The following is a 26,309-nucleotide window of genomic DNA, read 5'->3' as shown; positions in this document are numbered from 1 at the left end:
GTCGTTTGTGCCTACATGTATCAGTAGGAAAGGGTAGTTGTGCTTGGATTTGAGGATAGTTGGTATCCTGTTGGCCACATCCTTGATTTTTGCTCCTGGGAGGCAGCATACTTCTCGTGCGGTTATGTCCAGCCTGCAGATAGTTGCCTCCGTGCCTCTTAGTAGTGAGTCGCCCACATCTACCACTCTTCTTTTCTTTCCGGACGCACTGCTTGTTGCTCGTGAGTGGTTTTGAGTGTCGTTTGTTTCCGCTTTTGTTGACAGAGTAACTTTTGTTGATAGTGTGTCTTCTCTTGTAGATACGGTATCATCCTGAGCTGTGCCATTTTCGTTCTCCAGCATGAGGGCTTGATATTGGTTGCTAAGCTGTGTGGGTGGTGATGATCACTTGATCCGTTTGCTTCTTTTCGTCACATGGCTCCACTTTTCAGCCTCTGTATGTGCTCTGAAGCTTTTCTCACTTTCCAAATCCTGAATGGTTGCTTCTGCTTCATCCAAGAAGTCATCATGTTCTTTAATTACCTTCAATGTTGCTATTCTTTCTTCCAGTCCCTGCACCTTTTCCTCTAAGAGGGCAACAAGTTTGCACTTCTGACAGGTAAAGTTGAGTTTTTGGGCCGGAAGATCCGTAAACATGTAGCATGTGTTGCAGGTGACCATGGTTGTTGTTTAATCATTATTTTTAGTTTTCAGTTAATGAGATGCTCATGCTCCTGGGCAGCCTGTGGGGGGGTCTTCATGTGGTGCTCTGTGCAGCCAGCGCCATTTTAAGAAAGTTTTTTTTTTCTGCCCCTGAATGTATATGACTAAATAAATCAATTTAATGCACATTATACATGCTATCATGCTGCAGCGCAGGTGCCGCCGCCTGCCTGCTGAAGGTAATTTTTTTTTTTTTTTTTAATAGATACAGTGGGGAAAAAAGTATTTAATCAGCCACCAATTGTGCAATTTCTCCCACTTAATAAGAGGACAGCGACCTGTAATTGACATCATAGGTAGACCTTAACTATGAGAGTCAAAATGAGAAAACAAATCCAGAAAATCACCTTGTCTGATTTGGCAAGATTTATTTGGCAAATTATGGTGGAAAATAAGTATTTGGTCACCTAAAAACATGCAAGATTTCTGGCTCTCACAGACCTGCAACTTTGTCCTTAAAAGGCTCCTCTGTTCTCCACTCATTACCTGTAGTAATGGCACCTGTTTGAACTGGTTATCAGTATAAAAGACACCTGTCCACAACCTCAAACAGTCACACTACAAACTCCACTATGGTGAAGACCAAAGAGCTGTCGAAGGACACCAAAAACAAAATTGTAGCCCTGCACCAGGCTGGGAAGACTGAATCTGCAATAGGCAAGCAGATTGGTGTGATGAAATCAACTCTGGGAGCAATAATAAGAAAATGGAAGCCATACAAGACCATAATAATCTTCCTCGATCTGGGGCTCCACGCAAGATCTCACCCCGTGGGGTCAAAATGATCACAAGAACGGTGAGCAAAAATCCCAGAACCACACAGGGGGGACCTAGTGAATGACCATCATAGAGCTGGGACCCCACCGTAACAAGGGCTACCATCAGTAACACACTACACTGCCAGGGACTCAGATCCTGCAGTGCCAGATGTGTCCACCTGCTTAAGCCAGTACATGTTCGAGCCCATCTGAAGTTTGCTAGGGCATTTGGATTATCCAGAAGAGTATTGGTAGAATGTCATATGGTCTGATGAAACCAAAGTAGAACTGTTTGGTAGAAACAAAACTCGCTGTGTTTGGAGGAGACAGAATGCTGAGTTGCATCCAGGGAACACCATGTCTGCTGTGAAGCATGAGGGTGGCAACATCATGCTTTGGGGCTGTTTCTCTGCAAAGGGACCAGGACGACTGATCCGTGTACATGAAAGAATGAATGGGGCCATGTATCGTGAGATTTTGAGTGCAAACCTCCTTGCATCAGCAAGGGCATTAAAGATGAAACGTGGATGGGTCTTTCAGCATGATAATGAATCACAAGCACACCCCCAGGGCAACGAAGGAGTGGCTTCATAAGAAGCATATGAAGGTCCTGGAGTGGCCTAGCCAGTTTCCAGATTTCAACCCCATAGAAAACCTTTGGCGGGATTTGAAAGTCCGTGCTGCCCAGTGACAGGCCCAAAACATTACTGCTCTAGAGGAGATCTGCATGGTGGAATGGGGCAACATACCACCAACAGTGAGTGCCAATCTTGTGAAGACTTACAGAAAAAGTCTGAACTCTGTCATTGCCAACAAAGGATATATAACAAAATATTGAGATGAACTTTTGTTAATGACCAAATACTTATTTTCCACCATAATTTGAAAAATAAATCGTGTCAAATCAGACAGGGTGATTTTCTGGATTTGTTTTCTCTTTCCCCCATGACGGCACCACGGAGAGAGAGGGATCCGCCCTCAGGGACAGGAAACCTACAGATGAAATAGGTGGTACCTCTCTCCCACATCAGTTGGTTTCCTGTCCCTGACAGGGAACCTACAGCACGTACCTAACAAGTCGTCGCAGGATTCCGAGGACCGATCCAGTCCGGTGATAGGCAGCGGGGCTTCCTGCCTCGGCTGGGTCGAGGCCTTGAACAGGCTTCCCCCCGAAGCACCACCACCGGGGTCGGCGGGCCTTGAGGGTGAGTGGGGAGAGGCAGTGAAGAAGTCAGGAGAAGTCTGCCGATCCCAAAAAAGGAGAAAAAAAAGGGGGGGGGCTACTTCCTGCAGTATAGTGACGGCGGTCACTACAGGAGAGCCCTGCCGAGCCAGACAAGGCAGCCTGTGCAGGTGGTGGCGGTCACCGAGGGCCACAGGTCAGAGACTGCCATACCTTGGAGCGGGAGAGGCGGCGGCGGCCACCGGAGTCGCGAGTACAGGACACGCCGGGAGGATGCAGGATACTGGCGCCAAACACGCACGACGCCGGCAGGAGGGACGCGTGCGCGCCATTACAGCTCCCTTAAAAAAAGGGAGGCGCGGTGCACCGCTGGGTAATCCCGTGGTGCGCACGCGCGGGTCTTCCGGCGGGGCGCTGTACTTCCGGCATGGCGCAGAGATCCCTGGGAAGGGGGCGGCGGCGGCAAATTTTTTTTAAAAAAAAAGGGAAATAAGGTTTAAAAAGCTACGCTGAAGCAGAAGGAAGTGGTCACCATGACAGAGACCATAGGAAACACCTCAGGGTGGCGGTGACAATCCAGGGGAAGAGTCTTGAGGAGATCATTTGCATATTCCCAGTGCCTTCTGGGATAAGTGAAGAGTCTCCGTGAGCTCAACGATCACTGGGTTTTGGCCGTTGCAGCTGAAAAGAGGAAATCGGAAAACCAGGGGAAGAGTCTTGAGGAGATCATTTGCATATTCCCAGTGCCTTCTGGGATAAGTGAAGAGTCTCCGCGAGCTCAACGATCACTGGGTTTTGGCCGTTGCAGCTGAAAAGAGGAAATCGGAAAACCAGGGGAAGAGTCTTGAGGAGATCATTTGCATATTCCCAGTGCCTTCTGGGATAAGTGAAGAGTCTCCGCGAGCTCAACGATCACTGGGTTTTGGCCGTTGCAGCTGAAAAGAGGAAATCGGAAAAACCGCGCTCCGATTTTTGGCTCATCTTTCATCGTTTTTAAGAAATCTCAAGATGGAAGAGGCCAGTAGCCATTTGGTGAGCTGCATTTCTTGCTACATGTTCACAGATTTACCAGTGGAAAAGCCAAACTTCACATGCCACAAATGCAAGCTTGTGTCCCTGTTGGAGGAAAAGTTGCAAAATCTCGAAGATAGGTTAGCTACGTTGAAGATCATTAAGGAAGGTGAAGAGTTCTTGGACAGAGCAGAATTATCTCTTCATGTTACAGAAAGAGAAGAAATTCGAAGTGCACCTAAAGAAACAGAGGAATGGAGACATGTGACCCAGAGAAGCAAGAGGATCAGGAGGCAGTCAGCACCCATACTGCTCAGAAACCAGTACCAGGCTCTCACGCAGGAAAACGATGAAGAAATACATCAGGATAAGACTTTGCCCACAAACAGCAACCTTGTACGCCTTCAGAGTCCTGGATGGAGAAAGAAAATTGTTGTGAAGAAGAAACGGAGAGTGGTGGTCATGGGGGGGTTCCCTGTTGAGAGGAACAGAGGCCGCTATCTGCAGACCGGATATAACTTCAAGAGAAATGTGCTGTCTTCCAGGTGCAAAAATTAAAGATGTGTCTGACAGGATATCAGGACTCTTCAGACCTACAGATGACTACCCATTCCTGCTACTACATGTGGGGACAAATGACAACGCAAGAAACGACCTGGAAACCATCTGCAGAGACTTTGAAGACTTAGGCAAGAAAGTGAAAGAACTGGGAGCGCAGGTGGTCTTCTCTTCCATCCTCCCAGTGGATGGCCATGGAACAAGGAGGTGGAATAAGATTCTGCAGGTGAACAACTGGCTACGTCGATGGTGCCGTCAGCAACGATTTGGATTTCTGGATCACGGAGTGAACTACTTATACGATGGACTACTTGCTAGAGATGGGGTGCACCTTACGAAGACTGGAAAGCATGTATTTGGAAGTCGCCTTGCTACACTTGTAAGGAGAGCTTTAAACTAGAACAACATGGGAAGGGAAGCAAAAGACCAGAAAAAGCCATACACCTGACAAATGCTATTGAGAACTCTGCTATTAGAAGTGGAAAGGAAGAACAAAGACGAAAGAATCTAATTAATAAAAATATTGGAGAAAGAGAAACCAATCACAAACTAAAATGCTTCTATACTAATGCACAAAGCATGGGCAACAAACAAGGAGAATTGGAACTACTAACACAGGAAAAGAAATATGATGTCATTGGAATCACTGAAACTTGGTGGGACAATACACATGATTGGAATACAAGACTAGAAGGATACAACTTATTTGCAAGAAACAGACTTGATAAACGAGGAGGGGGTGTCGCATTGTATGTTAGAAACACGTATATCTGCACAGAGATTGAAGCTTCAGAGACTGGGAGTTCTGTGGAAACTGTTTGGGTAAGAATACAAGGACAGAACAATGGAAAGGACACCATTGTAGGCATTTACTACAGGCCGCCTGTGCAAGCTGAAGATATGGATGAACTCTTTATGCATCAAATGGCCAAGTTCTCCAAAAAATATGACATAGTTGTCATGGGAGATTTCAACTATCCAGACATTTGTTGGGAATCTCTCTCAGGCAAAACTAACAGGTCAAGGAAATTCTTATCCTCTCTTGCTGACAACTTTATCTTCCAAAAGGTAAGGGAGAAAACAAGGGGAACTGCTACCTTGGATCTAATCCTTATAAACAGGGAGGAAATGGTTGAGGAGGTAAAAGTGGCTGGGACCCTAGGAGGTAGTGACCATGCTATTTTAGAATTTTGGATAACTAGAGGCGGAAGACCTGTGAAGACTCAGACGTCAAGGTTAGATTTCAGAAAGGCAGATTTTAAGGGATTCAGAAAGAGAATTGGAGGGATCCAATGGCTGGATATCCTAAAAGACAAAAATGTCCAGGAGGGATGGGAAATCTTGAAAAATGAAATTCTCAAAGCACAGTTGTTAACAATTCCGAAAAGAGGGAAGAATAGGAAGCATTTAAGGAAACCAGGATGGATGAACACAGAACTTAAGCACATGATAAAAAGGAAGAAAAAAATGTTTATAAAATGGAAAGAGGGAGGCATATCTAAAGAAAAATATAATGCTGTCTGCAGAACCTGCAGGGCACAAATCAGATTAGCTAAAGCTGAAAATGAATTGAGGCTTGCAAGAGATGTCAAAAACAATAATAAAGGATTTTGGGGATATGTCAAAAGTAAAAGAAAAGTCAAAGATGCTATAGGATTTTTACAGGATGAAAATGATGAAATGGTAAGACAGGATGTTGAGAAGGCTGAACTTTTAAATTCCTATTTTGCATCTGTTTTCTCTCAGAAAGGAAATGTAACATCAACTGTTATTCACTGTCCTATTAAGGGAATAGAAGAATCCAGGAAATCTATAAACAGAAAGATAGTGAGGAAACACTTAGCTAACCTAAATGAATTCAAGTCTCCAGGTCCAGATGAATTACACCCCAGAGTACTGAAGGAGATAGCAGAAGAAATTTTTGAACCCCTCTCCATAATCTTTGAAAATTCTTGGAGAACAGGAGAAGTGCCAGAAGACTGGAGAAGAGCAAATGTTGTTCCTATCTTCAAAAAGGGGAAGAAGGTGGACCAGGGAACTATAGGCCGGTGAGTCTGACTTCTATACCAGGAAAGATCTTTGAACAAATTATTAAACAACATGTATGTCAATACCTGGATAAGAATGAAGTGATTAAACAGAGTCAGCATGGGTTTGTAACTAATAAGTCATGTCAGACTAACTTAATTTCCTTCTATGACGGTATCACTGATTGGGTGGATCAAGGAAATGCTGTAGATATAGTATATCTTGACTTCAGCAAAGCATTTGACAAAGTCTCTCATACAATCCTTATTGAAAAAATGACTAAGTATGGAATGGACAAGGCAACTGTTAGGTGGATTCATAACTGGCTTAGTGATCGGACCCAAAGAGTGGTCGTAAATGGCTGCACATCCAGTTGGAAGAATGTCTCAAGTGGGGTACCACAGGGCTCTGTCCTGGGCCCTGTATTGTTCAACATCTTTATCAACGATTTAGATGAAGGAATTGAGGGTAAACTGATTAAATTTGCTGATGACACAAAGCTAGGAGGAATAGCTAATACTAGAGAAGAGAGAGAGAGGATTCAAAAAGATTTAAATAAACTGGAGAAGTGGGCAGCAACTAACAGAATGGTTTTTAACAGGGAGAAATGCAAAGTACTACATCTGGGCAATAAAAATGAAAAAAGCATATATAGAATGGGAGGAATAGGGCTAAGTGACAGCACATGTGAAAAAGACTTGGGTATACTAATAGATCACAGACTGAATATGAGTCAACAGTGTGATGCAGCAGCAAAAATGGCAAATGCAATTCTAGGATGTATTAACAGAAGCATACAGTCTAGATCACGTGAAGTCATTATTTCCCTCTACTCCTCTTTGGTCAGACCTCATCTGGAATATTGTGTCCAGTTTTGGGCACCACATTTTAAAAAAGACATCAACAAACTGGAGCAAGTTCAGAAAAGAGCGACCAGAATGGTGACCGGTCTGCAAACCCTGTCTTATGAGGAAAGGTTGCAGGATTTGGGAATGTTTAGTTTGCAAAAGAGATGACTGAGAGGAGACTTAATAGCTGTCTACAAATATCTAAAGGGCTGTCACATTGTAGAAGGATCAACTTTATTCTCATTTGCACAAGGAAAGACTAGAAGCAATGGGATGAAACTGAATGGGAGGAGACACAGATTAGATATTAGAAAAAACTTTTTGACAGTGTGATCAATGAGTGGAACAGGCTGCCACGAGAAGTGGTGAGTTCTCCTTCAATGGAAGTCTTCAAACAGAGGCTGGACAGACATCTGACTGGGATGATTTAGCGAATCCTGCTTTGAGCAGGGGGTTGGACCAGATGGCCCAGGAGGTCCCTTCCAACTCTACGATTCTATGATTCTATGATTCTAAAACATTATCAGTTCAGAGCCCTCCCCTTTGGGCTAGCCATTGCTCCAAGGATATTTACAAAGGTAATGTCAGAGGTAATGGCCCACATAAGAGAGCAAAACATTCTGATAGTCCCATACCTGGACGATCTCTTAATAATAGGGGTCACCTTTCACCACTGCAAACAACAATTGGACATGGTCATGAGGTCTCTACTGAGTCTAGGGTGGATGCTGAACTTGCCCAAGTCCAGACACGTACCAAGTCAGGTGCAGGAGTACTTGGGGATAACACTGGACTCAATTGAACAGAAATGTTATCTTCCGCAGGCGAAGGTTCAAAAAATGGCACAAATGGCGTCACAAATGATATAGCTTCCCCAAACACTACCTTGAGAAAAGCAATGTCACTATTGGGGTCAATGACAGCCTGCATGCCAGCAGTTCAGTGGGCACAGAGCCATACTCGAGAATTACAGTGGGAAATATTAGACGCAGACGTTTCCCTACACGGGAATTTAGACATGCAGTTAAACATCTCACCAGAGACAATACATTCCTTAACGTGGTGGATAGTTCCAGCCAACCTAGCCAAGGGGGTTCCTTGGGCATTGCCTGCGACAAGGATCCTAACTACGGACGCAAGCCCTTGGGGGTAGGGTGCACATCTAGGCATCCAGGTGGCACAAGGGCCCTGGACCCAGGGAAGAGAGTCCGCTTCCTCAAATATGAAGGAGCTGCTGGCATTCATTTTGTAGATTTATTTCGTTCCCATCACACAAGGGTCTTCTCAGACAGCCAGGTAGTGGTACCATATCTAAACCACCAGAACAAGAACAAAACAGAAGAGGTATTACACACTTTAGATGTAAAAAGATGCCTGGTCCAATATTTGACAACCACGAGGGAGTTTAGGAAAGATAGGGCTCTGTTTGTCTGTTTTCAGGGTCCTCGGAAGGGTCAAAAAGCATCGAAGGTTACACTGGCGAGGTGGATAAGAGACGCCATCACCCCATCCTTCTCCTCTTGTGGGGCGGTCATCCTGGAGGACGTAAGGGCCCACTCAACCAGGGCAGTGGCATCATCCTGGGCGGAGAAAGCCGGCGCTTCAATAGACTAGATATGTAGATCTGCCACTTGGTCTTCCCCCCTCTACATTTTTCAAACATTACCGTCTAGACTTAACCTCCTCTTCAGATCTCACCTTTGGGAAAAGGGTTCTGGAGGCGGTGGTCCCTCCCTAGATGTACAATCTTTGTAATTCTCTCCGTGGTGCCGTCATGGGGAAAAGAGAAAATCCGCCTTTTTCATCTGTAGGTTTCCTGTCCCTGAGGGCGGAACCCTCTCTCTCCGTAGTGCCGTCATGGGATCAGAGAAATACGGTTATCGGTAAGTAACTACGATTTTCTCATTTTGACTCTCATAGTTGTGGTCTACCTATGATGTAAATTACAGGCCGCTCTCCTCTTTTTAAGTGGGAGAACTTGCACAAGTGGTGGCTGTGTAAATACTTTTTTTTCCCCACTGTACAATTCAGTATGTAAAATAGGGGGCAGGTCAGTGAGGGATCAGTGACCTGTCAGCAGTCTGCATTATGAATGCCTAAGCAGATCACCCCACAGGCCGCCCGAAGCATGAGAATCTCATTAACTGAAAACTGATAATAAAGATTAAACAACAACTACAAGACGGATATCATCACCAGGTATCACTGTAATCAGTATAACGGCTCCGACCTGACACTGTCTGTAGGTTACTGTGCACAACCCTGCTGACAGGTTCCCTTTAAAAAAAATTATTTCAAAGCCTCAGTTGAAGTGTAAGTCTGTGCCCATTACTGATCAGCCACAGGCCCATCTATCTGGTTCGTCAAGAGTCACTCATCTCATCAGTTGAAAAAACTTTTGCAAAATCTGCCTGGATATTTCTTGGCCCAGTTTTGACTTTTCACCTTCTGTGTCTTGCTCAGTGGTGGTCGGGTTTCTGCCTCCTTACCTCGGCCATGTCACTGAGCACTGAACACCTTGTACTTCTGGGCGCTTCAGGGAGGTTGCATTTCTGGAATATGACAGCTCTGGAGGATAATGGGTTCCTAGTCATTTCACATCTGATTCTTCCCAAATCTTTGTTAATGAGTGTCTTTTTTTTTTTTTTTTACACGTTTTTTGTGACCCTGTTAACTATTTGCAACAAAACTTTTGATGGTTTTGCGATTGCTCCCCAACATTTTAGCAATTTCAAGTGCGCTGCATCCCTCTGTAAGGCTATGTTTCCACAATAAACTTTTAGTGCGTTTTTTGACACTGTGTATTTTTTGTTGCATCAAAAAGGCAGCGTCTTACATTCCCAGCAAAGTGGATGGGATTTATAGAAATCTCCTGGCCACTGTGCCTCTTTTTAACACCGCGTAAGCTGATTTACAGTGCGGGTTTCAAATTCTCAACATGTCAATTTCTATTGCTGGTACACTGATTTCTCTGGGCAGATTTTCCCCATTGACATGTTTAGGTGTGAAAAATCTGCAGCCTAAATGCATCAAAAATGCATATCATCCACACCTAAGTATGTCAATAAAGTTTTGTCAAAGCCAAAAAACAGGAACCATCAAAAACAAAGCAACTTTATTTAAAACATGATACCAACACAAAACACGATAAAAACGCATATTTTTAAAAAATATCGCACAGAAAGGCTATGAAAAAACACAAGTAAGCCGATTTTAAATAAAAGGTACAGAAATTCTGCAGCATAAAGAAACTCAACAAAACTCATTGTGGGAACGTAGCCTAAGACTTTTAACAATTTTTGACTTTTCAGAGTCAGTTAAGGCTATGTGCACACGGTGCGGATTCTGCTGTGGAATTTTCCGCGCAGATTTTGCTAAATCTGCAGGTAAAATGACCTGCGTTTTACCTGCAGTTTTAGTGCAGTGTAAAACGCAGGTCATTTTACCTGCAGATTTAGCAAAATCTGCGTGGAAAATTCCACAGCAGAATCCGCACCGTGTGCACAGAGCCTTAGTGCAGTTTTTGTGCGGATTTCCCCTGCAGTTTTCACCTGCAGATTTCTATAATGGAGCAGATGAAAAACTGCTGCAGAACTGCACAAAAGAAGTGACATGCTGCAGTTTTAGGCTGTGTGCACACGCTGCGGATTTTGCTGCGGTTCCGCAGCGGTTTTGGCCGCTGCGGACCCGCAGCAGTTTCTGCTGCGTTGTACAGTACCATGATTCCCTATGGGAATCAAAAACCGCAATGCAGACGGTGCGGAATTTTCCGCGCCGATTATCTGCGGTTTTCAGTCCGCAGAAAGAATTGACATGTCAATTCTTTCTGCGGATTCCCCTGCGGTTTGCCATCTCCTCCATTTGAGGAGATGGAAAACCGCAGGGCAAAACCGCAGAGCAATCCGCAGGTAAAACCGCAGGTCTTTTGACCTGCGGTTTCACCTGCGGATTTTACAAAATCCGCGCGGATGAATCCGCACCTAATCCGCAGCGTGTGCACACAGCCTTAATCTACACCAAATCTGCACGGAAAAATCTGCAGCATGTGCACAGCGTTTTTTGTTTTACATAGCCTTAAATGGTACTGTACATCACTTGCAGTTCTGCAGGGCCAAATCTGCTGAAGAACTGCACAGAATCTGCACCGTGTGCACATAGCCTAAATCTCTTTTGGCCCATTTTGCCTGAGGAAAAATTCTGCATACCTTGATAAAGCATGTTGTATCGGGTATGTGCACACGGTGCGGATTCTGATGCGGTTCCGCAGCGTTTCTGCAGCTGCGGGTCCGCAGCAGATTCTGCTGCGTTGTACAGTACCTTTATTTCCTATGGAAATTAAAAAAAGCTGTGCACAAGCTGCGGATTTTTCCGCGCGGTTTTGCTGGGGTTTACAATCCGCAGCATGTCAATTGTTTGGTGCAGAAACGCTGCAGTTTTACACCTCATCCATTATGAGGTGTAAAACCGCAGATAAACCGCAGGACTTTTGTCCTGCGGATTTACCTGAGGTTTTCTCTACAAAATCCGCACACCAAGAAAACTACGTGTGCACATAGCCTTAGGCCATACCCCCTTCATTACACAAATACACATCACCTGACCTGCTTCATCCCATCAGCATTCACGCTTATACAGGTTGCAGTTGGAAAATCTGCATAAAAGTGGTGATATAGTGAAATACTTCCTTGCCTTATAATTGTGCACACAGTGATCACCCAGCTGATGACACAGGATCCACCATTCACAATAGGTGGCATGATGTCACTGCTGACCCTTCTCTCCCTTCACAGTGACCTTTGTACATGCTCATTAGATGCTTCAGTACAAAACCTAGGCCGTGAGTCTGTTCAGTGAGGTTAATGTACACGTCGATTACCTGAAACAGAAAGCTGGAAGAAAAAATAAAAGTCCTTACGCAATGTGAAAATTGTAAGATTTTTTATTTATAATATAGATTTTTCTATGGTCAAATAAATTGTTGGAAGCCATAAGTAAATTTTACTAAAACACTTACCGTATTTAAACAATAAGTGATTTTTTTGATGACCCAATAAAAAATGATAAATGGGACTTCCTCTGGCAGCATAGAGATGGTCCTGAGTGTGGGTACCCTCCTCTTATGCAACGTATGTTGCTGAGTATTGGCAATGATTTATTCAGAGGAGTGATAGCTGCTGGTTACAAGTTTGTCTTAATGGCAGGAAATCCAGTTGTCTCTTCCATTCCCAGGTTTGCTCCCTATATCTACAGCGTTAGGTCTTGTGTACAGCAATGACCCCAAATCCATTAATGGATTTTCCGGACTCTGTCACGCGGCATGTGGTGTTCGCAATGTATTGTCAGGGACATTGTTCCCCGCATCTTCTTTATACTGGATTAAAGTGAGCTTTTCACTACCCCCTTGAAATTACACTTTAGAGTTTTCAGACTAAAACTGCAATTTATCTAGATGAAAAGAGCGTCTGACAGCGTCCCCTTTTTATTTTATTGCCTTTGTTGCTCTTTTGAAAGACATTTTAAAATCAATTGAATCTACATTAGGAGCATTGGGAAGGCAGTGTCAGGAGGATAGTTATCGGTAGTAATCTGGTATGACGTCTACACCAATGTGCATTTGCCGATTTTAATTTTCTATGCACAGGTTCTGACAAATTGGTGTCTGCACAGGACTTTTATTGGCAATGTTTTATAGGATGACAAGGCTTAAAAAATCAATGGAGAGTTCTTGAATATGCTATAAAATGCAGACACAAGGTTTTTAGGCAGGTTCCAGGCTGAACTCACTGCAGTAAATTCATCATAATGTACATTAACCCTCTGTTATTTGCAGATCCTTATGCTCCTAGCTGCAGAACAGTATCTGCCTCTTTAGTATCCATATTTGATGTGGTGCAGAGCTGGGTATCCACAGCTTTGGTATTTTACTGCCCATGCTCAGTCACCTGCCCTATTAGCAACTTGCACTTCTTTTTAGGGATGGGAGAATTTATTTGCAGGAATCCGGGTCATCAGTCATGTCTGTGTGTATGATTGCTGGGCCTAGGGCCTGAGAAGCCCCTTACTTTCCAGCATTCCCATCTTCTTCCTTTAATTTTCGTGCTCAAGTGACGTTGTCACTGTGGCGTGACAGACACAACGATGTTGCGCCAGCCCGGCTAATCAAAAGATCCTTGATTGTCTGGAGGTGATGAGATTCGCAGGCTTCCCATGCAGAGGTCACGGATTATGACTTGACTGATGGACCAGAGTCCGCAAATCCACCTCTACTTGTTTTATCTAAAGCGGTAATTATTATAGTATATGAAAATGACTTGTGTCTTGGTACGGTACTCTAACAAAAACCTGTTCTAGAATGATACGAACACAGGTGCCTCTGAGCATGTGGAGTACCAAGCTTGGCCACTGTTATCTGGAGATAGCTTCACAGTACTGGAATACTGTAGTTATCTCTACATCATAGCATCTGCTCAGCATTCATAAAGAGTAGACAAAAGGGTAAGCAGCCTCTTCTTTCCTTAGCACCCTAGGTATCTCTTGTATTACATCAGCTATACAGTATGGACTGCAATGTGAGCAGCGTCTTCTTACATCACCACCTTTGGTTTCTTCAGTATTAGATCATAAAACACATGATGGACGTCAGTGTGAGCAGCCTCTTCTTAACTCAGCCCTGTTGCTTTCTACTGCACATGCTCACAGGCACTTACACTATTAATATTGTAGGACAGGTTTCTGTTAGCCTAGCAACATTACTTGTCTAGAAAAAAAAATAAGCATGATTTTCTAATTGAAGGTGTTTAGTTTTTTTCTATTCTTAGACAATCCCTTTAAATAATACCTAAATTATTCTGTCCTCGTTTTGGGCAAGGGTCAATTTTTTTTTCCTCTAGATACAAAGTACTGAGACGCTGCATGCCCGTGGTAGCATGTTCAGACCACGCATGCTACTAACAGTAACACAAGACTTAGGTTGTCATGTTGAAAAACTGGTCTTGAGACACTTTGGAGAAATGTTGTTACCACTTGTTTCACCACCAAATAAATGAAACGCTGAGCTGTTGGTGCACCTGGAATAAATTCTAGAGCGGTCTGGCTACCGTACATTGTCACCCACACCATAATCATGGCAGTAGGACCAGTGTAGAATTCCCTCGTGAAGACCTCTCCATGGTTATCAATAGTATAATATACGTCACCAGGGTTTAAGCCCTTAACGACCGTTGACGTATAGATATGTCATCGGTAATATCCCTGCGTTTGGTGTGAGCTCTGGCACTGAGCCCACATTTTTTCCTGCACATGACAGCTGATCTGATCAGTTGTCATGTGCTTCTAACAGCCGCGGGTGGATCGCAGATCCACCCACTGCTGTTAACCAGGTAAATGCCGCTATCTATATTTGACAGAGACATTTAACACGCATTAACTGTAAGCATGTCAAAAGATCTGCCCACCAGCTCCTCTGTCATGTGATCACGGGGCATCGATGAGTTGTAATGAAAGCCTGAGGTCTGCAGAAGATCCCACTTCTTGTCATTGTAGATCTTCTATGAATGATCTCACTGCAGAGCTGTGTATGATTATACCTGACACATCTGCAGGTTTCTCTCAGCTTCCAGCTCACTGGCAGACAGGGTGTAATATTGTTACAACACAGAGCTGAGAGAGAAGCAAAAAAATATGTTTTCAAGAAGACACATTTCATGTCTCCTGCTCTGTGTTAGTTACTTGTCTCACACTGGTAACTCCCCTTCATGTAAAATAATCTCTGGGGTAGAGCCTGGAAGAGCTAAGTTATATAAAGTGGTAAAAGATGATTTATCAACAAGGCAATTGATATGAGACATACAGGGATCACTCTCCTCAGCAGTCTATAACCTGTATGCCCATATTACTAGTTTAGGTAGGTCAAATGTGGTGACAGATTCCCTTTAAGGAACGTTGCAGCCCACCCCTTGGACACTTCTCATCTTAGTAAGACAGCATAGCCCAATACTTTACACAAAACAGTTGGCAGTAACCTGTATATGTATAATAAAGTTTGATATTTTTATAAAAAAAATCTCTCTGGATTCAATCACTCCACGTTTTCTCCGTTTATTTACACTTCTCATCTTGCCTATGTCCTGTACTCACACTTCATGCACACCATAGAATTCTGTAACTGAGTGAGAGAAACCACACCAGAGCCCTTTATGTCTGTGATTCCATTCCACCCAGTGACCTGTAAATAAGGTTCCATGGTAGAAAGGTTCCAGTTGGTTCTGACTGATGCCGTACTGGATCATCATCTATGTATAGTGAGGGGACTGTCACTTTTTATTTCACTTTATCTGTAGTGTGTGTGATCCAACAGACAGTGCCTACCTTCCCACCATGAGTATTGCAGGGTCTGTCACCCCTCTACCTGTCCTCCATGTGTAGTTTTGGAACTGTCACTCCCTGCCTGCCCTCCAAGTGTAGTGCGGAGTCTGTCACTACTTGCCCTCCATGTGTAGCATGGGGTCTTTCACTCCCTGCCCTCTTTGTCTACTGCGGGTTCTGTCACCCTCTACCTATCCTCCATGTTTAGTGTAGGGTTTGTCACTACCTGTCCTCCATGTGTTGTGCGGAGTCTGTTACTATCTACTTGTCCTCCATGTATAGCTCGGTGTCTTACCTTACCTGTCCGCCATGTGTAGTATGTGGTCTATTACTCTCTACCTGTCCTTCATATGTAGCCTGGCGTCTTCCACTACCTGGCCTCCATGTGTAGCTCTGGGTCTTCCACTACCTGGCCTCCATGTGTAGCGTGGGGTCTTCCACTACCTGGCCTCCATGTGTAGCGCGGTGTCTTCCACTACCTGGCCTCCATGTGTTGTGTGGGGTCTGTTACTATCTACTTGCCCTCCATTTATAGCGAAATGTCTTTCTTTACCTGTCCTCCATGTGTATTATGTGGTCTATTACTCTCTACCTGGCCTCCATGTGTAGTGCGGGGTCTTCCACTACCTGTCCTCCATGTGTAGTATGTGGTCTATTACTCTCTACCTGGCGTCTATGTGTAGCGCGGGGTCTTCCACCACCTGACCTCTATGTGTAGCACAGGGTCTTCCACTACTTGGCCTCCATGTGTATCTTGGGGTCTTCCACTACCTGGCCTCCATATGTAGCGCGGGGTCTTCCACTACCTGGCCTCCATGTGTAGCGCGGGGTCTTCCGCTACCTGGCCTCTATGTGTAGCTCGGGGTCTACCTGGCCTCCATGTGTAGCGTGGGGTCTTCCACTACCAGGCCGCCATGTGTAGCGTGGGGTCTTCCACTACCTGGCCTCCATGTGTAGCGTGGGGTCTTCCACTACCTGGCCTCCATGTGTAGCGTGGGGTCTTCCACTACCTGGCCTCCATGTGTAGCGTGGGGTCTTCCACTACCTGTCCTCCATGTGTAGCGTGGGGTCTTCCACTACCTGTCCTCCATGTGTAGCATGGGGTCTTCCACTACCTGGCCTCCATGTGTAGCCGCGGGGTCTTCCACTACCTGGCCTCCATGTGTAGCGCAGGGTCTTCCACTACCTGGCCTCCATGTGTAGAGCGGGGTCTGTTACTGTCTACCGGCCCTGTGTGTGGTGGAGGGTTAAGAATGTGGAATTGAGAAATTGGACTGGAGTCAGTAATGCCCAGATTAGCCATAGCGTGAAATTGTAAGGCCGTTTTTCTGTGATTTTCTAGGATTATGGTAAAGTCATCACAATTTCCTTACTGCTTTGGGCATGCATGGAGCTGCAATATTACTTTGTGCTTGAGCCCAAGAAGCAATGGTGGATAAATGCTGCTTTCTATAGTGCCGGAGGCTCCATTTTTAGTGTCTAAATTATAATTTCTCTTGTGTCCACTAATTGTGGGATTTATTGGTGCTGACATAATGGGACTGTATGTGTTGGCACTCAGTATCATTTGTTATTCAGATGCACACATGTGCCTACTTTAACATTTGTTTTGCCTCCTTTCGTTCATGCTCTCCGTTCTGTTTATTACTTTAATGCACCCTCCTCCCATCACCATAATAACTCCGTTATTGTAACTACATTAATCTGCCAGGTCCCAATGTTTATTCATGAGGACTCCATTACCCTGCCAATTGTAGTGTGCAGCGAAACCTTAATGTCCGGACCTGCTGCTATCTCTACATGGAGACTGCTGACTTCTACCTCCCAGCACAGAAGCCAGGTATATGGCATTCCTATTTATCAGCCACCTCCATAACTAGCTATTAGACACAGGCTATGTAGTCCAGTGGCTGGAATTAATAGAAGTCATTCAGCTGTTTACATGTATCAAGTTGTGCAAAACCTTGTCTAAACAGGACCTTTCACCTGATTTTTTTGTAATTTAAACTGAGTACCTCTCCAATTGCTGTTCCATTGATTCTTCAACAGTTTTTTTTTTTCTGTACCCCTCTGCTCCAAACTTATATGTCTCTGGATAATAATGGTACAAATTTTCTGTGCACTTAGCACATAACCACTCAGTGGGAAAGTTCTGTTGTATACGCCCAGTTGGTTGAAAGGAAAATTTGCACCAGTATTATTACCGGGGGGGGGGGGGGGGGTGTATAACATTGGAATGGAAGGGCACAGAAAGAGAATAAAAAGAGCATCAGTTGAAGAAGGTACTCAAAGGTACTCAGTTTAAATTGAAAAATCCAGTGAAAGGTCCTCTTTAAAGGGAATCTGTCAGCAGAATTTCACTCCCCAAACTATTTACACCCTTTTTTTTTTTTTTTGCATGGCCTGTCCGTACCCTCGTTACTGATAAATCGGCATTTGAATTGATCAGCTGAAGCAGGCTGAAGGACTATGGTAGATCTGAAGCCTCTGTCACTCCAAGTTTGCGGTCTGCCCAGCGCTGCCTCCTTCGTGACTGATGGCTCCTTTGCCTGAAGTCAAACAGCATAGAGGCTGTCAGTCAAGCAGGAGGAGGCGGCACTGAGCAGGCAATAGAGCTGGAGTGACAGAGGCTTCAGATCTACCATGGCCATTTGCATATTCAAACGCTGATTTCTCAGAAAGCGCTCATTCAGACATCAGTGATTTTCTCATGTATGAGAAAAACCTAGTTTTATCAGTTTGAATTTTTTAAATCAGAGTTTGGTCTGTGTATTATTTTTTACCATCAGTTTGGTCCGAATTTCATCAGATGAGAAGCAAAAAAAAGTTGGTCTTTTCCTGTTTAACAGTGCGTGACAAACGGAGAGCACTCAGAGGGCTTCTGATTGCTGTCCAATTTTTTTTCCAAAAACCCATAGACTTGCATTGCTGATTTTGATTTGACACTTGGATCAATATCTGACAAGTCTCTACAATTTTGCCTGCACCACTCAGTGAAAAATGACAGACATGTGAACGACGCCATTCACTATTATAGATACAAATGCTATCAATGAAAAGCACGAACAACAGTCCTTTTGTGTTGCACACACCCTTTAACCCCTTCCTTACATTGGACGTACTATTCCATCCATGTGACCTGGGACCTAAGTCCCATTGACGGAATAGTATGTCCAACGCGATCAGTGGCGCTCACGGCCGGATGTCCACTGATTATCACAGCTGACACCCGGCACATTAACCCCCGGCACACTGCGATCAAACATGATGGCAGTGTACCAGGGGCTTAGGGAAGAATCGCGCAGGTAGCCTCGCACTTCACCGAGGGTCTCCTCCCTGCAGGCTCCCGGATCCAATATGGCCACGGGGGGGGCCTTCGGGGTCCTGCAGGGAGGCGGCTTTCTCAGCGCCTGCTGCAAGTAGGCGCTGAGAAGCTGCCTGCAGTGCCTTTCAGATCGCTGATGTGACACAGTGCGCTGTAAAGTGTAAGATCAGCGATCTGACACCATATAGTAATGTCCCACATTGAGACAATATAATAAAGTGTAAAAAAAAATCATGTATAAAAATAATTTATAAAAAAATCCTAAATAAAAAATTCCCTAAAATTATTTTTTTGTAAATAAAGAAAAACAATAAAAATACATATATTTAGTATCGCCGCATCCGTAACGACCCACCCTATAAAGCTGTCCCTCTAGTTAACCCCTATCAAATAGACGTATATAAATAACCATGGTACCGCTGAAAACGTCATCTTGTCCCGCAAAAAACGAGCCGCCATACAGCGTCATCAGCGAAAAAATAAAAAAGTTATAGCTCGCAGAATAAAGCGATGCAAAATAATTATTTTTTATATAAAATTGTTTTTATTGTATACACTGTACACTTAGCTTTATAATTTGTTATAACCGTAGTTAGTTACTATGGCCGGGCTCTTCAGCTAGTTTTTTATATAAAATTGTTTTTATTGTATAAAAGCGCCAAAACAAAAAAATTATATAAATGAGGTATCGCTGTAATCGTACTGACCCGAAGAATAAAACAGCTTTATGAATTTTACCACACGTGGAACGGTGTAAACGCACCCCCCCCAAAAGAAATTCATGAAATGGTTGTTTTTGTTCATTTTGCGTCCCAAAAATCAGAATAAAAAGCGATTTAAAAAAAAAAAAGTCACGTGCACAAAAATGGTACCAGTAAAAACGTCAACTCGCAAAAAATTAAGACCTCACATGACTCTGTGAGTCAAAATATGGTAAAATTATAGCTCAAAATGTGTTGATGCAAAAACTATTTTTACAGTAAAAAGCGTCTTTTAGCGTGTGACAGCTGCCAAACATAAAAACACACCATAAATAGTAAATCAAACCCCCCTTTATCACCCCCTTAGTTAGGGAAAAATAATAAAATTAAGAAATTTCCATTTTCCGATTAGGGTTAGGGCTGAGATTAGGGTTAGGGGTGTGTTGGGGTTAGGGTTGGAGTTAGAATTGGGGGGTTTCCACTGTTTAGGCACTTCAGGTGCTCTCCAAATGCAACATGGTGTCTCATCTCAATTCCAGCCAATTCTGCGTTGAAAAAGTCAAACGGTGCTCCTTCCCTTCCAAGCTCTGCCATGTGCCCAAACAGTGGTTTACCCCCACATATGTGGTATCGGCCTACTCAGGACAAATTGCACAACAACTTTTGGGGTCCAATTTCTACTATTACCCTTGAGAAAATAAAAAAATTGGGGACTAAAAGATCATGTTTGTGGAAAAAATGATTTTTTTATTTTCACGCCCGGGCGTTATAAACTTCTGCAAAGCCCATGGGGGTTCAAAGTTCTCACCACACATCTAGATAAGTTCCTTGGGGGGTCTAGTTTCCAAAATGGGGGCACTTATGGGGGGTTTCCACAGTTTAGGCACCTCAGGGGCTCTCCAAAGGCAACATGACACCCACAGACCATTCCATCAAAGTCTGTATTCCAAAACGTCACTACTTCCTTCCCGAACCCTGACGTGTGCCCATACAGTAGTGTTCTCCCACATATGGGATATTAGCGTACTCAGGAAAAATTGGACAACAACTTTTGGGGTCCAATTTCTCCTGTTACCCTTGGGAAAATAAAAAAATTGGGGACTAAAATCATGTTTGTGGAAAAAATGATTTTTTTAATTTTCACGCCCAGGCGTTATAAACTTCTGCGAAGCCCATGGGGGTTCAAAGTTCTCACCACACATCTAGATAAGTTTCTTGGGGGGTCTAGTTTCCAAAATGGTGTCATTTGTGGGGGGGGTTCCACTGTTTAGGCACATCAGGGGCTCTCCAAACATGGCGTCCGATCCCAATTCCAGCCACAAAAGTCAAATGGCGCTGCTTCCCTTCCGAGCTCTGTTATGCACCAAAATAGTGCTTAACCCCCACATATGGGGTATCAGCGTACTCGGGACAAATTACTCAATAACTTTTGGGGTCCTGTTACCGTTACCCTTGGGAAAATAAAAAATGGGGGTGAAAAGATCATTTTTGTGGAAAAAATATGATTTTTTAATTGTACGGTTATACCTTATAAACTTTTGTGAAGCCCTTGGGGGTTAAAAGTTCTCACCACTCATCTAGATAAGTTCCTTGGGGGATCTAGTTTCCAAAATGGGGTCACTTGTGGGGGGTTTCCACTGTTTAGACACATCAGGGGCTCTCCAAACATGACATGGCGTCCGATCTCAATTCCAGCCAATTTTGCGTTGAAAAAGTCAAGCGGTGCTCCTTCCCTTCTGAGCTTCGCCATGCGCCGAAACAGTGGTTCCCCCCCACATATCAGGTATCGGCGTACTCAGGACAAATTGCACAATAACTTTTCCAGTCCAATTTCTCCTGTTACCCTTCGTAAAATAAAAAAAATTGGACCTGAAGTAATTTTTTTGTGAAAAAGTAAAATGTTCTTTTTAAAAAAAAAAAAATATTCAAAAAATTCCTGTGAAGCACCTGAAGGGTTAATAAACTATTTGAATGTGGTTTTGAGTACCTTGAAGGGTGCAGTATTTAGAATGGTGTCACTTTTGGGTATTTTCTATCATATAGACCCCTCAAAGTGACTTCAAATTTGATGTGGTCCCTAAAAAAAAATGGTGCTTTAAAAATGATAAATCGCTGGTCAAATTTAAGCCATACAACTTCCTAAAAAAAAAAAAAAAAAAAAAATTTGCTCCAAAATTGTGCTGATATAAAGTAAACGTGGGAAATGTTACTTAAGTTTTTTGTGTGCCATATCTCTAAATTTCCGTTTTTTTTCACAAATAAACGCAAGTCATATCAATGAAATTTTACCACTAGTATGAAATACAATATGTCACGAGAAAACGATGTCAGAATCACTGGGATCCATGGAAGCGTTCCAAAGTTATTACCTCATAAAGGGAAAGTGGTCAAAATTGGCCCGGGCATTAACGTGCAAACCACCCTTGGGAGTAAAAGGGTTAAAGGCCTCATTATAGACAACTACTTTCAAAATGCAGAATCTATGGGAAACAGCTTGTTTTGGCTGGGAAAGCTGCAGGCATAGTGGGATGGAGATACATGGGACCCAGCAGGGCCGGACTGGGACTAAAATTCAGCCCTGGCATTTGAAGTTACACAGGCCCACTAGTCACATGGTGACTATACAATATCTTTGTACACTTGTAGGTTACAAGAAGTGAGAGGAGATTAACATGACTATATAACATGTAGTCACAGCTCTGCCCAGTATTTCAGCTCAGTCCTATTTATTGCTTTTAGTTGCAGTACTCCTCCCAAAGCTCTGTCCCCTTTTGTACACACGGTGACAGAATTCCTGGCAGAACTGCTATCCATTGGGCAACCAGACCCCCTGGGTCACAGCCGCCTCTATCATACCTCCCAAGTTTTGAAGAAGGGAAAGAGGGAGAAAGACTGCAAATTTTAGGCCACGCCCTGGCCACATCCATTTCGCAACTAGTCACACCCATGTCCACGCCCAACCGCACCCATTTAGCACTGCTGATCACACTGACTGGTACTGAGGGCACAGTGGCTGGCATTATGGGCACACTGACTGGCACTAAGGAAGAGAAAAAACAGAGAGAGAAAAAAGAAAACAGAGAGAAAGAAAGGAGAGCGAGAGAAAGAAAGAACAGAGAGAGAAAGAAAGAGAGGAAAGAAAGAACAGAGAAAGAACAGAGAGAGAAAGAAAGAGAGGAAAGAAAGAACAGAGAAAGAACAGAGAGAGAAAGAAGTAAAGAAAATAAAGAAAGAACAGAGAGAGAAAGAGAGGAGGGCAAAGAAAGAACAGAGAGCGAGAGAAAGAAAAAAGAAAGATTAGAGAGAGAAAGAAAGAACAGAGAGAGAGAAAATGAGGGAAAGACAGAACAGAGAATGAGAAAGAAAGAACAGAGAAAGAAAGAAAAAGAGAGAAAGAAATAAAGATTGATTCCATAAAGATACTATTGCAGCCTGGCTCCCATTGTAGTGCCCACCTGAGCCTCCCGATGCAGGGCATATCATGATCCGCTCACATGGCCGGCATCCCCGATTCCAAGGCGATCCTGCTGTCTGCGCTGTCGGAGGAGGACATGGTGATGGATCTGAAGCATTCCTAGTTCCGTCACAATCTCCTCATGAAATTATCTCATTTCTGGTCAGCTTGCAGCACATCACTTCCAGTGGAACGTCATGTGTGAGTTTTAAAATGCTCCTCGGGGCTCTGCCATGTACTCCTGTGTCCGTGGGAAAAGCCCACTTTGTATGCTTCGTACACACTTGGCTCCGCTCCGTACATCCTGTACACATATGGCTCCACTCCGTATACACACGGCTCCGCTCCGTACACCTCGTACACACATGGCTCCGCTCCATACACCTCGTACACGTGCGGCTTCTCTCCGTACACCCCGTACACACAGCTCCGCTCCGTACACCTCGTACAGACGCGGCTCCTCTCCGTAAACCTCATACACGCGGCTCCGCTCCGTACACCTCGTACACACACGGCTCCGCACACCTCGTACACGCGGCTCCGTTCTGTACACCTCATACACACAAGGCTCCTCTCCGTACACATCCAGCTCCGCTCCTTACACTTCTTACACACACGGCTCCACTCCATACACCTTCGTACACATCCAGCTCCGCACACCTCATACACACGCGGCTCCGCTCCGTACACCTCGTACACACGGCTCCGCTCCGTACACCTCGTACACACGCGGCTCTTCTCCGTACACCTCGTATACGCGGCTCCGTTCTGTACACCTCATACACACAAGGCTCCTCTCCGTACACCTCATACACACAAGGCTCCGCTCCGTACACCTCGTACACATCCAGCTCCGCTCCTTACACCTCTTACACACGCGGCTCCGCTCCATACACCTCGTACACACGGCTCCGCACACCTCGTACACACATGGCTCCGCTCCGTACACCTCAGACACACACAGCTCTACTACATCTACCCTGTAAACCCCTCCTGACCCCACACATACTTACCTCATCAAGCACCATGACAACCAGCACAGCAGAGTCAAGAGGCAGGGCTGTGTGCGCAGGACCTGTGATGAGGTCACATGAGGGGCGGAGTCACGGGTCACATGATCAGGGGTCTGGACAAAGGCTCCTGATCATGTAACCCCTGACTCCTGCCCTCCTGTGACCTCATCACAGGTCTTGTGTACAGAGAAGAGAGCAGGCAAGCGACGCTGTGAGTGGCTGCAGGGGAGGGGGGTCTCAAGCTAGGACGAGGATGTGGCAGCTTATCTCCCTGCAGTGCGCGCAGAGGGCCAGCGGCAGGAACAAAAGCCAGGCCTGTGGCCGCATCAGCTGGCAAGCGGCCAGATGAGCGGGTGCTGCCGCCCGCGGCCCACATGACAGCGGCCCAGCGGGAAAATGCCCGGTTGGGCATATTACCAATCCGGGCCTGGGTACCAGTCTGCTGATTGAAGTAATTATGTCCCCACAGAACAGGAGCTGCTGGTACAGAGCTGCTCTCCATTCTGATCAGCTGATCATCAGGGGTGACCTGATGTGCTGTAGAGTAGACCATAGGTTAAATGCTCTTTACTATGGGGTTTATGAGACCTCAAGTATTTAATTTGCTTTGTAATGTTGCATCCGCCTTTCCGAATAATCCTATTGAATATTTTTCCAATGATCTTCACTTTGGATTATTTTCAATAACTCTAGTTGACAAGTTACATTTGCATTGTCTTCTGAATTATTCTATACATATTTGTGGAACCTTTGCAATACAGGAACGAACAGAATGTATTCTGGCGTATCAGCAAGAAGAATTCATTATTGGCAGAGTGTAATTGCAATCATTATGCTGAATGTTGTGAATTCCTTTTTTGGAATGTTCATGACTGTTCATAAGGGAATTCTTGGAAAGCAGGACAAATTCACATCTCCGGAAAAGATCACAGCACACGGCTTTAGAAAAATAGATTTAATTTACTCTTTGACAATGGGGTGTGTCACTACGCAGCCTGACAGTACTGATTTTCTGGTGAATTTACACCGCCTGATTCTAGAGATCAAGCATTCCCAGGAACACTCTTTGATAATCGTGCGGTGTCAACAGGCCGCCAATCACTTGATGAATGAACAAAGCACTCGTTCGTTGATTGAAATGATATTTTTGCTTGCTTTAAAGATCATGGTTCTCGGCAGCATGAAGAGGATTTTGTGCTGCCAAGAACAACCTATTACTGAACATGAAAAGTGCTGCGGAATATGTCGGCGCTATAGAAATGAAATTTATTATTATCATTCGGTTTACATCATAAGCACAGTTGGCCTGTATAAACAGTCTATTAACTGGCAAACATGAAGGCTGGTGTAAACCTGGCCTGGGGACAAGTCAATGATAGCCTTCTATAATCACTGTCCCTATCGCGCATCATGCTCACTGTAGAGCCGTGTGTTGGGAGCTGTAAGGTTGGTACACTAAATACCCCTGGTCCTGTAGGCACTCTGTGCTGCGCCATTTGGGGCTTTTGGGAAGTATTGTTCTTTGTTATGCAATATGGCATCAGTTGCCCTTTCATTTTTTTAAATTAAGATGAAAAACCTTTCTATAAAACTGTAAGCGATTATTTACCTTGATCAATCCCTCAAATTATCTTTTCATACGCGTTACAGACTGGGGAAGAATGACGTCCACACTTTTATTTCCAGAAATGGTTATTAACTGTGTTATTCTCTTCACTGGCACCCACCTCCATATTATACCATTCTGTTGGGCGCAATCTAATGGTCACAAACACATGCTGTAATTACTTTCTAGGGAGACAACATGGGCATAATTTCCCTTAGTTTAAGATTGCACACAGGATGCTTTGAATTCCACTCACAGCTGCACACTTTATTGCCGCTGTGGGACAGCAGGCGCAGACGGGCGCATGCGCAGTGCATTGACTTTGATGCAACCAGTCAAGAGAAGTTAAGGTCAATAACTTTGACATGCGCACTTGAGTGGCCAGGATACCTGGATCACACGCTGCAATGATGTACAATAGGGGTATGTGAATGTCTTTGATTACATGATGATTGAAATGATTCTCCTGAGTATGATTGATTATGAAAATGTTGGGGTTAATTAACACATTTGATTAATTGGTATGGCAATGTTAACGTTTATTGCAGATTGAGTGGCACTTATGTATTGCAATTGTTTACCGCTGTGTATTGATTCTCTCACTCGCTGATTTGCATGAATACCCATATGTTAATATAATTGAATCAATGATCATTGATGCTCATTAGTTATGCTGGATGGCGCACAGAAGCTGGACCTTTGCACAGGATGAACAAAGGCTTACAGTTTTGATAGAAGGGCTGTCTCCATTTCCTACA

The 26,309-nt window shown here is 44.3% G+C and overlaps 1 protein-coding gene across 7 annotated transcripts in view; it reads left to right on the top strand.

Annotated features, from left to right (window-relative positions):
* CUNH3orf70 (chromosome unknown C3orf70 homolog) overlaps nucleotides 1-26,309 on the top strand; it is a 173,785-nt gene that overhangs the window by 107,564 nt on the left and 39,912 nt on the right. The gene's annotated exons all lie outside the window — the stretch shown is intronic.

This window comes from Dendrobates tinctorius, unplaced genomic scaffold, assembly GCF_039654945.1.
Source record: "Dendrobates tinctorius isolate UK_male_01 unplaced genomic scaffold, ASM3965494v1 ptg000177l, whole genome shotgun sequence".
Lineage (NCBI taxonomy): Eukaryota > Metazoa > Chordata > Amphibia > Anura > Dendrobatidae > Dendrobates > Dendrobates tinctorius.
This window is presented reverse-complemented; position numbering and strand designations above follow the sequence as displayed.